Genomic DNA, 15,855 nt, shown 5'->3' with positions numbered 1-15,855 from the left:
ATTATTTTTTCAAATATATAAAATGATGATCAAACATATCAAAAAAATTCAGAAAGGCAAATTTAAATGATACTAACATGCTTTTTCTCACCTCTCTGATGAGCAACATATTCTATCAGTAAGGATGTGAAGAAACAAGCATTTTGCTAGCGGAAATGGAAATTGGTATAATTTCTATGGAGGTGATTTTGGCAATATCTAAAAAAAACCATATATCCATATACTTTTTACCTAGCAGTTCCACTTCTAGAATTTATACTGGTGGTACAACTCCAACACTATAAGAATAAAGAGTAACAGAGTTACTCACTGTAGCATTCTTATAATTTCAAAATATTGGAAACAACCTAAATATCTACATATAGGAGAGTGGTTGAATAAACTATGGCATATCCACACAGTGGGGTATACCTGGAATATGGAACAGTTAAAGAGTGTCCCTTTAGCCAGGTGTAGAAAGGTGTTGTGGGGGGCAGCATAAAGGAAAATGAAGAAATATAGAATAGTTACTGGAACTATCCTGTAGTTCTTTCATTTGACTCAAATGTTACAAATCTGGAGAGTAGGGGTGCCTGGGTGTCTCAGATGGTTAAATGTCTGCCTTGGGCTTAGGTCGTGATCTCCAGGTCCTGGGAGGGAGGTCCACCTCAGACTCCCGGCTCAGCAGGGAGTCTGCTTCTACCTCTGCCTCTCCCCCCCTGCTCATGCTTGTACTCTCTCTCTCTCTCCCTCAAATGAGTAAATAAAAATCTTAAGAAAAAAATCTGGATGTTATTGTTGATAATAACATGTCAGAACCTCTTAAGTGTTTGACATGTCTTTGGCCTTCACATAAACCTATAAGGCAGATGATCATATACTAATTTAGCAGTTAATGAAATGAGATTTAGTGGAATGAACTTAAGTAATTTTCCCAGACACAAAAAGCAAGAAAATGGTGGATTTCAGGGTGCCTAGATGGCTCAGTTGGTTAAGCATCTGCCTTCAGCTCAGGTCACGATCCCAGATGGAGCCCTGTGTTGGGCTCCCTGCTTGGTGGGGAGTCTGCATCTCCCTCTCCCTCTGCCACTCCACCTGCTTGTGCTCTCTCTCTCTCTCAAATAAATAAATAAAATCTTAAAAAAAAGAAAGAAAATGGTAGAATTCAGATTCTTTTGGCCAAGGTTTATACTCCTAGGTTATCAACCACTGTGGCATGTTTCCTCTTTGGAGATTTGACTAGGTGGTTCATGATTCTATGATTGCAAGATTCTATGAGTAGAGATATGAATTGAATGCCTACAGAAAATCTAGACTAAGCTTTATTTGCACTTGGCTATTTGCTGCTTTTTTAAAACACACTATGCGCTTTTATTCCTGTGGGCATTCATGTTTTTTGCCCATTCCTTTTTGCCCATTTTATACCTTCCCACCTGGACTAATTGAAAAAAAAAACAAAACTCTAGATTCATCTTTTATGTCCCAACCTGTGTAGAACCTCCTCTCTAGAACTCTCCCTGAACCCACATTCATGTGAGTCATAGCCTGTGTACAATGTACAAAAGAAGACTGGGATATGAATCTAAAAACAGGTAAACCTGAGTTTAGGTATGAACTCCATCCACCACTTACTAATGCCATGACTTCGAATAAATGACTTTAACCTTTTTCTAAGGGGGAAGAGGAAAATGGATATTCACTAAGAAACTAACATCCTCTGCCACCATGGAACTGTGAACTGAAAAGGGCTTCTGTGTTGCTGAAACGTATAATTCATATGTGTTTTATTTACTTAAGAGCATTTTTTTAAATGTTGTATCTAAATGGAAAGCATTAGTAATCTGTTCGCCAATTTCTTAACATCATCAAAATCATCTCCATAGCAACCAACAATAGTTCTTTATGAGGTGGAATACAGAACAAACCATCAAAATTTAAGATCATGGCCTCTGTTATTTTTTCAAACACAGTACTCAAGCACTAAGGACTAACAAATATTCATAAAAAACTTAAATGTTTTGTAAATGAAAATCATTTCAAAATTTTAAAAAGTCAATTTAAAGAGGAGGGCATTTAGATATCTTTTATGCTATAAGCTTGAGGGGCCATGTGGGTGTCTGTTTTTCAAATCCAACACATGGAAGAAATGATTTTCTGGTTAAATATAAATTACCAAAATTGTCCCAAGAAGAGGAGGTATTAAAGTTGAGTAGATTGAATGACACAGTAGAAATTTGAAAAGTCAAAGATGTAGTACCTCTCTTCCAAAAATTTAAATGTGTCTATCTACTTAAAAAAAAAAAAAACCAAAAAACTAAAAGCATTTCTCTTAAAGCCAGGAATAAGAAAAATAATGGTCTGTTAGCAACTGGGATTATTCTATTTGCCCAAGAGGTTTTAGCCAAAGAAAGAAGCACAAAGAAGTAAGAGTTAAACATATTGAAGAAGAAGAAACACAGACATTATTGCAGATATTCACAGCCTATTATAATATATGCAGGCCTGCACTTAACAGTACATGTTGAAGACCCACATACAGAAAACTGCAAAGCTCACGTGAGGAATGCTCAAGGACCTGATTACATAGCTAGGAAAAAGAAATGCATGAACTTACTTTCTAGAATTAGCAATATTCAATAGTGTACAAATGACAACCAAAGAACATTTTCAGTGTTCTAGATTTTTGTTGGTTTTTCAGGCCAGTGGATTTTAACATAAACATAATACTGTAAACATAATATAATATTTAAAAGCAAAATTAAGAATTGATATTTGTAGTCAATCAGAGAAAGACATGTATCACATGACCTCACTGATATGAGGAATTCTTAATCTCAGGAAACAAACTGAGTGTTACTGGAGTGGTTGGGGGTGGGAGGGATGGGATGGCTGGGTGATAGACATTGGGGAGGGTATGTGCTACGGTGAGCGCTGTGAATTGTGCAAGACTGTTGAATCACAGATCTGTACTTCTGAAACAAATAACGCAACATATTTTAAGAAAAAAGGAAAAGAAGAAGATAACAGGAGAGGAAGAAAAGGGGAGTATGTCAGAGGGGGAGACGAACCATGAGAGATGATGGACTCTGAAAAACAAACTGAGGGTTCTAGAGGGTAGGGGGGTGGGGGGATGGGTTAGCCTGGTGATGGGTATTGAGGAGGGCACGTTTTGCATGGTGCACTGGGTGTTATGAACAAACAATGAATCATGGAACACTGCATCAAAAACTAATGATGTAATATATGGTGATTAACATAACAATAAAAAAAATTGATATTTGTTGTACTTGGTATTAAAGTATGCTATAAAGTCCTGGTAATATATACTGGGGAGCCAGGACAGAAATACACAAAGGCTATTGCAAAAGCATAAAGATTCCACCAATAGATTAATGTAGCTATGTGAAATTAGGATAAAATAGGCAGCATTTCAAGTTGATGAGAATGGATGGATTGGACTAGTAATAATTGTATTAGAACAATGGGTTAGCCATTTATTTAGAATATAAATTATTACTGACATTTTACACAATGAATTAATTCCAGATTTAATAAAGGTATGGACAAGGGTGAAATTATAAAAACTTTTAGAGAGAATATAGAATAAAAGACCAGTTTTAAATCTTGAAGTATGGAAGCCACTTATAAGTTTATTAGCAGCCATAAGACAAAAGATGAACAAATTTGAAAATGTGATCACATGATTGTTCTCAAACAGAAGTAAAACTGCAGTGTGGTGAAAGACATCATTTGTATGTATATACACACACATATGTGTATATATATATATATATATATATGATGTCTTTTTTTTAATAACACGATAACAGGCCACAAGAAAGCTATATAGTACATACTATAGACAAGGATTAATTATTATATTAATTATCTATATATAGTGTTCCCTCAGAGCAATACAAATTATGTAATAAACAACTAGACAAAGATTATTCACAGAAGAATGAATATAAATGCTCAACACATACCTGAAAAAATTTCAACATTCATTAATAGGTTAAGTGCAAAGTAAACCTTTGAAATCCCAGTTTTACTTATTAAAAGTGACAAAAAAATTAGTAATATCCACTATTTGTAAGCATGTAGAAACACTGGCACTTTTATATATGGGTTATATGAATATAATCTGTATAGTTTAGGAAACTATACAACAAAATGTACAACATTTAGGAAGAGAAACTTCTAGGAAAGACAAAATGAAAATACCCATTCAGGATTTTAATCTTCATACTTTTTAACTCAGCAACCCCTGTCCTAGGAATCTAGCCTACTGACATATTAACAAGAAATACGAAGGTAAACATGCTGAAATTGGTATTTTATAGTACCATTTTTTTAAAAAGATTTTATTTGAGAGGGAGAGAGAGCTCACACACATGGGGGGAGGGGCAGAGGGAGAGGAACAAGCAGACTCCCCGCTGAGCAGGGAGCCCAAAGCCTGGCTGGATCCCAGGACCCCTGACTCACATCCTGAGCCAAAAGCAGATGCTTAACTGACTGTGCTACCCAGGTGCCCTTATAGTACTGTTTTGAAAACAAATTTAAGTTCAAAATAGTGTAATGTGATCTTATAAAACCAGTTTTTAAAATGGAAAATATAAATCCTGACATAGAAAAGTATCCTGTTAGGTGAAAAATGCAAATTCCACAATGATAAGCATATTAAAATTCTATGGGGGGAGAAGATGTGTAAGTGTGAGTGTATATAAAAAATGAAAAACAAGTCTAGCAGTGTACACATCAAATTGTTAGGAGTTGTAAGTGACCTCTCTAGAAGGAAACTGGCTTTGGGAGATAGGGCAATTTCATATTTTAGTTTCTCCATTTTTATTTTAAATACTGCTTCTGTAACTTAGAAATGCATTTTTTAAAAAGGCCTTTAAAACAGTTACAGTATTGAAAAAATAATAACATTGTTTACAGTAAAAGGCAGAGCCAACTGGCTGCTTTTAACAGTGTCTCCAAGATAAATGTGCCTGTCCCTTGTTTTTTTTTTTCCCTTGTTGTCAGAAAGTATTACACACTTTCTGCCTTGTGCAGAGCCAAACAAGCCAGACAGACTAGGAATGTGATTGAAGATGAACCAAATAACCTCTCTCACTAAACCTCCCTCCCTGCCTCACTCCCAAAACTGGATCCTTCTCCAGTCACATATGCCAAAAGAGTCATGAAAATGAAAAGCACAGTAATACCTAATTTTCCTTCTCTGCCCCTTTCCCGGAAAGAAAGTGTTGTGATGTGTTTGTACACTTAACTTTAAAATTGTGTTTAGACTTTTCATGCCAGGCATAAGTTTTCACAGCTGAAAATTGCATTGCTTTGACAATTTGATGTAAGTGTCTCTTGAATGACCTGTTGACTCATCCAGGGAGGGCATTCTGCAAGGAAGGACATGGCCCAGATTTCGTTTACTGGTCACTGGTGACAGGGATTTGTGATCCAGATATTTTCCAAAGTCTCTGGTATGACCTGACTGTTAAGTAGATATTTCTTTCCTCCTGGAAGAAAAGTGGTGGGTTATTTCTGGGGCAGTATCTAATGCCAAAGAATTTGCTTTAAAAAGAGAACAAGAGATAGCTGTCTATATTATAAGGATTAGGAACTTGAAAAACCTCTCTACTTCACTGATCTCAAAAGAGCTGCATAGGAAAATGTTTCCTCTTAATCTACACAATTTTCATCAATTTTCCTAGCATGTGCACGGCTGAGCTTTAATGGGAAAGCAGTTGATTGGAAATGACATCTTTTCTTTCTCTGCCGTGTGTGCTGTGTGCATGTGTCCAGCGTACTCTTGAAGGGGAGGGGAGAGGCACAGCCCAGGGGAGGCGCTCAGAGACCTGAGCCTTGAAGAATGCTGACAAAAAGTCATTCCTCAGAATGAATTTCACAGTTTCCCAAAGCAGGCTCCCTAGTGGTACTGGAACTGCAGGCCATCCAGCTCTGCCCTGGTCCTACATAGCTTTTCTTCCTGCTCAGCCAGCATGAGTTTAACTATGTCAGAGTAGAATCTTTTGTGCTGTTGCTAGGTGGCTGATCTCTGCCTTACAGAAGCAAGATCTAGCAAATGAGGTAGAACTTTTTGAACCTATCCCTCTTACTAGCGAAATGTTGACAGATCTAAGTAGTTCAATGCATTTTAATTTTGAAACCCCCGTGGGACTTTTCTTATCCCCTGAAAGCCCTCGTTTATGTTTGCCATTGCCTTAATCTGCTGTCCATCCATACCTCTGAGATGTAGGGCAGCTCTTTGTTTTCTTCATAGACTTGGTTTATTTTCTTTATTTTCACTAGGAGGAAGAAGGAGGTAATGGAAATTATTTATGTCTTCAAGTTTAATATTAAATTATGACCATTCATGATCAGTGGCTAGATTTTATGTAATCTATAAATCTCTAGATCCATATTATCCTTCTGTTTACTATGTACAGAAAAATAAAGAATTGTGAGAGATGTACATGCAAAAACTGGAAAATGTAACACAATATAGAAAAATAATTTTCTAGAAATTATAGTGATAGTGTTGATAGAACGTCTACTTGCCTTTTCATTCTCTATGTGTGGGGAAATAACTGAACATACAAATGCATTTGTAGCAAATGTCACAGGGGCAGCAAGAAAAAGATAAAAGGAGAGAACATGCATTTTGGTACTGAACAAAGAGAAATGCATTCCCTTTTGAATTTACTGCTTGAAGATCCAGAGTAAAACATATAAGATCACTTTACAGCAAATCTTTTCATTTTAGTGTCATTACCATTTAACAGTGTTGAGAACTAAAGGGGCATGCTTTCTGAATATATAGAGAGAATTCTAATTTTGGAATAAAGATTTTCTAATAATTGCATTTTTTACTTTGTATATGCGCTGCCGAAGCAAACACTGCATTTTTTACTTTGTAGATAACATTGAAAAACACTATTTTCTTGTTAGAGTATCGGAATAAACATGTGTTTAGTTTGAAAAAAGACTTCAATATAGGAAATGAGGCTTTACATATATTGTTCTTTTCCATTTTGTTGGAATTAAAAGTGATATTATAAGAAATTTCTCTGTAACAAGGTAAATTATAATGCATTGTATTTTCCTGTTGGATACATGTGCATTTTATGATGCTGAGGGAATACAAGTATGAAAATAAAAAGATATATGTTGATAAATGGTATATATTATTTTTATAATATATCGTTCACTAGGATAAATCACCCTAGTGTGCACACATATATATCCATATTGGCAAGTATTTTGCCAAGTTTCTTTGTTTTTTATGGTAAAACATCACAATATATAAAACTTAATCATTGAAAATCAAGTTTAATGAAATACTGTGCGGTATAAGGAAAGGAAGAAGACTAGACTTAGAATTAGAAGTTCTGCCTTGACTATATTTAATACTTATATAGTAGAGTTAGTCAGGGACTCACCAGGAAGGATAATTCACCCCAGATGGATAACATAACAAAACTTTCAAGAATACTTACTTTGATGATGGTATATAGGCAAGATTAAATTAATGACAAGGGATGTTGAGACTCTAAGAGACTAGCAGCAGTAAAAAGCCTAAATTGGAGGGACAAGGGGTAGATCATGGATAACCATTTCCCCGTGAGAGCTGTGTGTGTGTGTTGGGGGAGGGGGGTAGGTTCAAGCTGGAAGGGTAGTTGGGGAAGGCTAAAACAACTGCCCAGGCAGAGAAGCTGGAGGAAACAGACAAAACATACTCAAATTTTCTCTCCTTCTACTGTCCAAGCTCCAGCTTCTGTCTTCCATTGGCTAAACCCAACAGAAAGCCGACAAAGGAACAGAGATAAGGATGTAGTCCTTAGCATTTTTCTCTCAGCCCATAGATTAGGGCATCAAAAGGGGTCTGAGTCAGCCCATTGACCTTGGCGATTCTCTGAACATCTCTCTATCTTAGTATGCATATCAATTAGAAAGCCCATTCAGCTTCTAGTAAAAGATACCTGGCTATAGTGAAATTAAAACCTAAAGTTAAATTATTTTACTTATAAAATACTAGAGATACATTATTTCACTTGTTATTTCACTTGTTCAAGAATGCCCAAACCAAATCTGTGATTGTTTCCTGAGTTTGCAGTCTGGGCTGGTACTCCATCAAAACCCCTTCCTAGACAACTCAAAACAAACAAACAAACAAACAAACAAACAAAAAACCCCACAACCAACAACCAGAAAGGAAAAGGGAGCTTAACCATAATCTCACAAAACTATCTCTGCATATATCTCCTTTTCCTAAGAAATTTAGCAGAAGTTTGGAATAAGAATATCAAGTTAAAAGAGACTCATTTTTAGACAACTTGTGCAACATTGAGGCTATTAGAAGTGTTGAGGGAAGACTTTTGAGGGAGTTGATTTATGAAAACTTCTTGGCCATGCTGAGTCCCACCCTGTTCCTCAAGGAACAGCACAGTGAGATTGGCTTCAAAGAGAATTCTCAGAGAGCACTGCTGTAGTTCCTATAGTTGTAAGAGCTCATAGAACTAGTGTTTGTCATGCGTATGAGACGTCTGGAGATGCGTGGTGGTGGTGGCTCTTGCCCTACAGTGGCAGGGCACAGTGGAACAGTAGCTGGGGCCTTGCCTCCCCTAGAAGTAAGTCAAAAGTATATAAATCCTGGAGACAATATTATACTCAATTAGTAATGTCACCCTGGTAATTTTAAACAAACGAACAAACAAAAAATGTTTCACCAGAGTAGTTTTGCCAGAAGTTGAGGAGACCCCAAAGTAGAAGGACAAGACAGCCTTCTGAAAAATCCCAAGATTCTTTATACACTTGCTGGGCCCAGAGAACTGGAAGCGCAACTCAAGGAAGGATGTTCTTTATCTGCTTCCCAGATTCCAGTGACAGATGGACCAGAAGCAGTGGGAGAGGGGGGGCTGAGGGAGAAAGAAAATGCCAAGTGAAGTGTTCTGGAAACGTGGCAACCATTCTAAAGCTGATCCCTCCTAAGAGAAGGGAAGAAACACAACCTTAAGTTTGTGGTTTTGATTATTACATAAGATTGAGCACTTAAATTACCAAAATGATGCTTTTATCACTTAAAGTGACCATCACCTTACTCATTTACTTAAACTGAGCAGGACAGTCATGAGGTCTGTTAGAATTTTTATTTATATGTAGTAGATTTAAAGACCATAGAAGACAAAAGGGGTTTTATTTTTATTATATCCCAAAAGCCATGCTTATGCAAAGTACAGGTTTAATAATTTTTCAGCTGGGCATTTTTCAGGGTTCTTCTGGTGAGGAAGAAGGAGAGAATGGATATGGCTAGGTGCTGAGAAGTCTCTTCCATAGAACTCATCTACAGTTTGAGTGGGACGAACTAGCCTGGGGTCCTCAAATATCACCACACAGCTATAAAAAATAATAGGCTATAAAAAAGTAAGCTGTAAATATTTGGTAAGAAGGGTTTGATTCCAGAGATTTATTTGGCTAAAGCCAAATAAAACGGACTACAGAAAGGACAAATTGGCGGGACATCTGATTCTTGTAGAAGAATTGGTACTAGGTGTACTTCCAGTTTGGTGGAAGAACATATAAAACAAGGTATGCAAGCAAGATTCTGCACCCATGAAATCAGGATGGAAAAAACTGCAATTGTGGTGTTGATCTGTACCTTTTTGTGAAGGAGAATGCCTGTCATAGCAAGAACACAGATTGCACTGCAACTAGTACTTGGCCCAAGCTACTGATGGGAACAAGAACTGCATATTTGAGCTCTGTAGTATCACGCCAGCCCTGAAGCCTTGAAACACTAAGACTTGGACAATGGAGTACAAGCTAAGAAAAGTAACCTAAAACCATTCCATGGGGGGATTCATGAGAGATAATGCCAATTCAGGATGAGTTCACAAAATAAAGCTCCAAGGCAATAAGAAAATCTAATGATAAAAAAGACAGTAAGCAAAATCAACAGGAAGTACAATCCTAGTGAAATAAAAATTTTAAAAAGCAATTTAAAATATGTTTAAAATAGATATGTTAAAGATCCTCAAAAATCTAAAGGAAGAAATACAATCCATAAAATGTGAAAGAATTTTTTTAAGTAATTAGGCAGTTATAATTTTTTAAAAAATTGGACTAAAAAGCAATCGTGGAAATTTAAAATAGAATCTAAGTTGAACACAATTGAAGAGAGAATTAATAGATCAGAAGATATTTTAAAAATGATTCAGAATATAACAGAAAGACAAAAAGATTTAAAAATATGAAAGAATATTTAAAACATAGACATATAAAGGGCAGATTAATGAGCTTCATATATGCCACTATGATTTCTAAAAACATAGAACAATAGAATATTAGAAAAGCCATATTGAAAAGTGACTGAGAATATTTCTGATTTGAATAAAATCATGTATTTAAATTTAGCACATAAAATACTACACACACATGTACATACAAAACAAAACAAAAAACTAAAATCCACAGCTTAATGTAGCATAGGAAAGTTGCACAATATCAGGAGAAAGGGAATATTTTTAAAGCAGAAGAAAATACACACAGTACTTTTGAAGTTTTATTAATTAAACTGACCATGGAACTCTCTCAGGAATATAGACACCAGATGGTAACAGAGGGAAAATGCTAAGGGAACATAATTGTCAAATTAGAATTTCATGCCCTGCCAAACTGAAATAAAAATATTCTCCATCATAGAGATCAGGAATATTTACTATACATAGACTTTCCAATAAAAAAAATAATTCCTTGGTAAATTAAGCAAAATGAAACGTTTATCCCAGAGTGAAAGTGAGGATGCACAAAACAGTGATGATTAAAAAGTTGGTATGCTCTTCCATATATTTATGAACTATTAACGCTAAAAATAATACCCATGTTTAAAAACTCAGAACTAACATCTGGAAAGGAATAGCACTGAAAAGAGGAAGGAGTTTAGAGGGTAGTTTTATGTGCTAAATTCCTTTTTTCATTTCAGAAGTTAGACATTCCAAAATTAGGATTTGTTTGAGAAATACTATATTTATACAATATTTATTTACTTAATTAATTAATTAATTTAAATAATTTATTTTAATTATTTAATTTATTTAATTTTTTTACTGCAGTAAAATATATATAACATTAAATGTACGTTTTACAACTTTTAAGTGTAAAGTAGTATTAAGTATATTCACACTGTTATTTAACCATCACCACCATCCATTTCCAGAATACTTTTTATCTTATATAACTAAAACCCTACCCATTAAATAATAACTCCCCACCCTATGCCCAGCCCTTGGCAACCACCTTCTACTTTCTGTCTCCTATAAATTTGACTACTCTAAATTTATATAAGTGGAATTATGCAGTATTTGTACTTCTGTGACTGTCTTGTTTTACTTAGTATAAAAATGCATCACAGTTCATCCATGTTGTAGTATGCATCCAAATTCCCATCCTTTTTGAAGCTAAGTAATACTCCACTATATGGATATACCTACCATAATTTTGTTTATCCATTCACCCATCAGTGGGCAGAGAGTATTATGCTAAGTGAAATAAGCAATCAGAAAAAGACATATGTGGAATTTAAGAAACAAAACAAATGAGCAAAGCAGGGGAAAAAGAGAGAGAGAGAGAGAGAGAGAGAGAGAGAGGAAAACAACAAAATAGACTCAACTATAGAGAACAAACTTAACAGTTACCAGAGGGGAAGTGAATGGGGGGATGGAGGAAATGGGTGATGGGGATTAAAGAGTACACTTGTCCTGATGAGCACCGGGTGTGGTATGGAAGTGCTGAATCACTATATTGTATACTTGAAACTAATATTACATAGTATGTTAACTAACTGGAATTTAAATAAAAACTTAAAAAAAAATGTCAAGGTGGGGCGCCTGGGTGGCTCAGTTGGTTAAGTGACTGCCTTCGGCTCAGGTCATGATCCTGGAGTCCCTGGATCAAGTCCCACATCGGGCTCCCTGCTCGGCGGGGAGTCTGCTTCTCCCTCTGACTCTCTCTCCTCTCATGCTCTCTCTCACTCGCTGTCTCGCAAATAAATAAATAAAATCTTTTAAAAAAATGTCAAGGGGGACTCTGTAAGTGGAAATGGAAAACCACAAGTAAGAGTAAGAAAAATAGCAAGCAAGAAATAAAGTATATCTGTAAAAATTAGTCAAGAAAAGCACATAATGAAAAGATGTAAAATATAAAAAAAGAAAATTGAAGAAAATATATGTTAACTTAATAAATAATTACAAAGGAAGCTCCCATATCGGATGATTTTTTAAGATGAAGTTTACTTACTAAATCTTCATAGAACATAAATACTTTGTGCCAATTATTACAGAAAAAGGAAAGGAAGTAGAAAAACCATCCTACTCATTTTATGAGACAGGATCATGTTGATACCAACAGTGGATAAGGACAGGACAAAGAAAGTATAGACCAATTTTACTTCTAAACACAAAGGCAAAAATCAAAAGTGAAATATTTGCAAACAATTTATCAGTTGTTACCAGATAAAGAAACTTAGTCATAGAGAGGTTCATAGCTTGCCACTTCATGAGTGACAAAACTGGATATTGGGTCTACCTGGTTCCAGAATCACAGTCAAAGGGGAGTCATTGATGGCTTTTAACTACATTAATCAAATTGTCAAAATTCCATTTTAGGAAGGTTAGTGTCCCATTCCCTTTACAGAAATAACAAATGAATCAACAGATATACCAACCACTTGATGGGATGGGCACCTGGGGCTAAGTCAGGGTACTGGTATGCCTGGATAGATGCAATCTACAAAACAAGTTTTTTTATTTTTTTAAGATTTTATTTATTTATTTGAGAGAGAGAGAATGCACATGAGAGGGGGGAGGGTCAGAGGGAGAAGCAGACTCCCCGCTGAGCAGGGAGCCCGATGCGGGACTCGATCCGGGACTCCAGGATCATGACCTGAGCCGAAGGCAGTCGCTTAACCAACTGAGCCACCCAGGCGCCCTACAAAACAAGTTTAAGATCACTTTCCTAGAAAGGAACCACTTGTGCTGGAAAGACAGCACCACATGACAGATCAGAAATTCAGGAGAGAAGGCAAAGTTTTTAGCCCTTAATGGTCAACAAAAGGGATGCCCAAGGATATGGTATTAAGGTAAGAATTTAGACGAAGCAATGAATAAGATCATGTGCCAATGGACACTTTTTCCTTATTGGTTTCTCGTCATGGATTATGAAAACATGTCCAGTGTGTTAAAGGCACAAGATAAACAGAGTGGAGACCAAGTGAAGAGAATGTTTAGAGAGACTGAAATTAACCATAAAACTTACAGGCACACCGCTAGTCTAAAAGCAAAGTGGTACTATAGTAAAAGAGTAGCAGAAGATTAATTCTGGAAAAATGTTAGAACTTAATAATTAACTGAATATGAGTGAGGGATGATGGAGAAGAAGAAAAAATCAAAGATTATCCAAAACCCATTCCAATAACTTGGAAGATGGTGGCACTGTAAGCCAGAGCTTGAATATCTGGAAGAAGAGTTGTTTTTAAGAGAAGAGACCTACTATTCTATTAAACTATCCAGGAAGTATATTTCCAGCTACTTTAGGAATGTGAACCAAGCAATCCTTCACCAGAGTAGGGTTTGTTTTTAATTATTATGGCTTTTTTTTTTTTTAGCCTTTGCTCTTAGATTCCAATGAGGTCACCTCCCACAAAAGACTGTCTGTGGAAGCCGAGTGTTTGGCAAGACTCCTCATGAAGGAAGCTCAGACTCAAACCATAAGAGACATGTCAGCAAACAGTTTAACTTCCTTTTTGTCATGTGGATGACCAGAGTAACAGGAAGGCTAGGTATTTTTTGTTTTTTTGTTTTTTTTAATTGAAGCCTCATGAAAACTAAATTCTTTTTTTTTTTTAAGATTGTATTTATTTATTTGACAGAGAGAGACACAGCGAGAGAGGGAACACAAGCAGGGGGAGTGGGAGAGGGAGAAGCAGGCTTCCCGCGGAGCAGGGAGCCCGATGTGGGGCTCGATCCCAGGACTGACCCTGGGATCATGACCTGAGCCGAAGGCAGATGCTTAACGACTGAGCCACTCAGGCACCCCGAAAACTAAATTCTTAAACTCTGCTTTATCTGAGGAAAAAAAAGAAGAAAATAAATAGCTCAGAGCTCCAAAGGCATACAACTAAACAGAAAGTAATAGTTAGGAAATGGAAGTGAGGAATGGTCCAGAAGGTCAAATATAAAGGCAGATATAGTGTCAAAACATGTAACATTTTTCTCCTAAAAAAAAATATGTAGGAAAGAAAAAAATGTAGTCTTGAGACTGTTTTTATTTCAGAAAAAGCATCCATTGTATCACCTAATAGGGTTCAGTTGTACATAGATGGAAGAAAATGTGTTTATTTTTCTGTAGAACCGTGGCAGGGTACAGTCATCTTTAAATGGTCTTAATTGGGAAAATGGCTGAAATGAAGTAGTTCAAATTCAACAGATAACATCTCTTAGATTCCCACAAGAATCCTTTGAAATAACGCTCTGCCCACTATAGAAGGAGTTTCTCATACCCTTTAAAGCAACTGTTCCCTAGCTCAAACTATACATTTTGGGAAATATACAATCAGCCAGTCAATCAATAGAAATAAAATCACCCACTTCAAAAATCAGAGTTTTTTGATCCCTGAAGGAGTGACTGACATCTCAATGTTCCATTCCTTTAGCACACAGAAATCAGCATATATTTCTAGTCTTTTAGCATAAAATCAGTGTGAGAAATGACATATACAAATTATTTTATTGGCAGAGGGAATTAAAATAAGAGATTGTGAATGTATAACAGTTGAACATTAGTATTTTCTCCTATCATATTTGCAGTGTGCATGCCTCTGGCCAGAAGCTAACCACTGTATCACTTTCAGAATAGATAATTTGAATGTTTTTAACTTAACGAGACAAGATGTATTTTAAGTCAGCATTACTTAAACCTCAGAGTTGCTACTGCCTTAAAGAGTCAATGTGTGGTTTTGTATTAATATATCAGAATTTTGGGGTTTTTTTCAGGAGTGGTGGTAGTGGAGATAGAGTCTATTTCTACAGCTGAGCTGCACAAATTAAATTGAAATTAGCTCAGGTCACTCCCCTCCCCTCAATGCATACCTGTTGCAGTGACTTCCCATTGACTATGATGCCCACCAGGGGGTACTGCTTCTTTGCTTCTTTATGTCCTACTCCTTAGGTGGTATTCCCTGAAGTCTAATCTAATCCAAAGGTGTCTCCAATCCTGAAAAAGGGAAAGGGAAGAAAAAAAGTCTGTTTTAGTTTTTTAAATAAATACATGTCAACAAGGTCTTTCAGAAATTGAAACTGAACACTGAAACTTTTATTAATATTCCTTTCTACCCTGACCATGTTCTGTATCAGATTATTTTGTGGAGTTTCATAGCACTATGCTATTTTGGAAAATGTGGTATCCAACAGCATCTAATTCTAATCCATATCTCTCTGGGTCAGTGTTACTCTGTGGTTAAAAAGTTCCTTTCATTTCATTTCTTGAACTTATCTAGTTTCCTCCTTTCCCCTTTCTACACAATTTAGAAATAACTGCATTCATGGTATTACACAGCAAAAGAGCTGAGATGTGGAAATTATTCAATAATTTTTTGTTTTGTTTTTCAAATGAAAAGAAAGAAACTAATAAGGAAATTGTCAGAATAATAGTGCTACATAGTTTTCATATCCAATTAGAAGGCATCTAGGAACTGCTCTCTACTCATATTATCATCTAAATGCCATCTGTATTTATCTTGTACATTAATTTTTACTAATGGTCCCAAAGGAAGAAAAAATTTAGGCTTAAATAAGAGAAAAAGGCTAAAATTATCAGATTTAAATA

The 15,855-nt window shown here is 35.9% G+C and overlaps 1 protein-coding gene and 1 long non-coding RNA gene across 2 annotated transcripts in view; one reads left to right on the top strand and one right to left on the bottom strand.

The window, feature by feature from the left end:
- Positions 1–15,855, top strand: part of MALRD1 (MAM and LDL receptor class A domain containing 1) — a gene marked incomplete at its 5' end in the record, with an annotated part of 844,763 nt that overhangs the window by 728,376 nt on the left and 100,532 nt on the right. The window lies entirely within an intron of this gene.
- LOC112838990 (uncharacterized) lies at positions 4,005–15,385 on the bottom strand. The gene is made up of 3 exons (XR_003212112.2): positions 15,120–15,385; positions 6,223–6,284; positions 4,005–5,495 (listed from the first exon to the last, which is right to left on the bottom strand). It is a non-coding gene; the product is annotated as an uncharacterized lncRNA (long non-coding RNA).

The sequence above is a fragment of the Callorhinus ursinus genome, unplaced genomic scaffold, assembly GCF_003265705.2.
Source record: "Callorhinus ursinus isolate GAN/ISIS: 27379988/994484 unplaced genomic scaffold, GSC_fseal_2.0 scaffold63, whole genome shotgun sequence".
NCBI lineage: Eukaryota > Metazoa > Chordata > Mammalia > Carnivora > Otariidae > Callorhinus > Callorhinus ursinus.
The sequence above is the reverse complement of the archived record's forward strand: the minus strand, read 5'-3'. Positions and strand labels throughout refer to the sequence as shown.